The 1,932-nt window shown below is 46.3% G+C and overlaps 2 pseudogenes; both read left to right on the top strand.

The window, feature by feature from the left end:
- Positions 1-706: 706 nt before the first annotated feature.
- LOC102772016 lies at positions 707-1,143 on the top strand (annotated as a pseudogene).
- A 36-nt stretch (positions 1,144-1,179) lies between these two features.
- LOC102773371 lies at positions 1,180-1,524 on the top strand (annotated as a pseudogene).
- Positions 1,525-1,932: the final 408 nt, after the last annotated feature.

Here is a 1,932-nt window from a genome sequence, read left to right as displayed (position 1 = left end):
GCAACTCTATTATATGACCTATTCCAAAGTGGATTTATGCTTCAAGAGAGGACATTTACACCAGACAGCTGTTGATCTGTTGAAAATTGCTGGAATAGAGATTCAGGGGGGCCATTAAAAATCCTACTGGGCAATCTTCTCGGAGTTTCGAACTTGTGAAACCGGACAACCAATGGGTCAGGGCTGCCTGTCACTTCTTAAGCCCATTAAGCAGATACAGGGTTGAATCCTATATGAATGTTTATTGCAATAATGCTGATAATATAGGAGAGTAGCAGGTCACCCATGAAAATCTGTTCTACCCTTCCCATAAGCGAGCTGTTTATATTGGATGAAGGACAATGATTGCGTGGGAAAGTAGGAATTACAGACGTGGGGAAGTAGGCAAGGTGTAATGGTTACAGGCAATGCAGGCCGGGGTATTGCAAAGGGTGGGTGCTTCTGGGACAAGACTTTCAGCAACAGGTTGTTAAACTTTCCATGATGATAGGCAGTTCTTGGAAAGGAGGATGGGCTACATTCCGATGTTAACTCCCATGCCCTGGGGCATGCAACTCTCATCCAGGTTAGAATGTGCTTTTTCTACTCAGAACAGAACAATCATGGTTAACAGAGCACGGTTAATATTTCTGCTCATTATAGTTAGTCTCCACCTTTCTATTTCTGCCCCTAACACTTGTAGATGCCAAACTGCCACCCTGTTGTGATGCCTTCTGGAACTCGAAGCTGCACCTTCCGTATGGCCCCTCTGGCCTGCCAGGCACCTCAGGTGAGAGCTGTGCCCAGGCCGGCACCAGCCACTCAGACGCTCCCAGCAGCTCCAGCACCTGCTGTTGGCTCACCTGCTGCTGCACCCTGGCAACCAGGCCTGATGGCCCAGCTGGCGTGGCTGTGGGCTCTGCTGTCAGCCACCGCCGGGATCCTGCCGTCTCTGGGGCTTCAGTGGAGGAAGTAATGCTAAACCCTCAAGGTCTGACATCACTTATCAGGAGCATGAGGGCACCCAGAGCATCAGCAGTTTGCCCCGTGTCACTGTGACATGCAGCAGGTTGGGAGTGTGCCCAGGATCAGGGTGACCGTAAACTTGGGGAGGGTTTCAGCGAGGTGCTGAGACAGGGCAGATTTGCCAGTGGATTAGCCTGATCTAAGCCTCTTGGTTGGAGGCTGCCGACTTTCCATCCTAAAACCAAGGCCCAATTTGTCTGTCAGCTGGCAGAGAAGGTCCCCCGCTGGCAGACACTGCTGTGACGTCCTCAGGGCCTTGATTGGCCACATTTTGGCACCGGGCCACAGCTGAGCTGGTTCCTCTGACCCCTGTTTATATCTCTACAGCTATTCACAGCTTAAAAAAAATAGCCAGTAGTTCTCAAACTGGGAGCTTCACACAGCTTACAGTTAAGGAAGTTCTGCTGAATGGTTTGGCGGCCACTGAGCTGTGGATGTGGTTTTATGTCAGCGAGATCTCAGGCAAGTGTGGACTCACTGACTATAATATTCGAAGACCAATCTTTAACCTCTGTTTGGGTTGGCTTGTTTATTTATTTATTTATTTTTATTTTTTGCTTTTTCTGTTTTTGTTTTTGTTCCTTATTTGGGTGTTCTTGGACCAGGAGTGATCAGAATGGAATTTGAATTTTTAAAAAAGGATATATAAGAAAAAGAAAATCGTCTCTCATGACCAAGTTAATTTAGTGTAAAAATATAATCGATAGTGAAAGTATAAAAGTAGCAATTAACCTCTCTTCTACCATTAATAGTTCCCTTGCCTCAGGATTGCAATGGGAGAGGGTATTTTTACCGTATGGAAGTTCACTGAGATGCTATTGTGTTTGAGGCAGGGCCAATGTTTGTATGGCTTCCTTAAACCAGCTTTTGTGATGTGATTGTTTGTGAATCAATTAGGATAACATGATTTTCTTCCAAAAAAAAAAA

Source organism: Myotis davidii, unplaced genomic scaffold (genome assembly GCF_000327345.1).
Source record: "Myotis davidii unplaced genomic scaffold, ASM32734v1 scaffold281, whole genome shotgun sequence".
NCBI classification, from domain to species: Eukaryota; Metazoa; Chordata; class Mammalia; order Chiroptera; family Vespertilionidae; genus Myotis; species Myotis davidii.
This window is presented reverse-complemented; position numbering and strand designations above follow the sequence as displayed.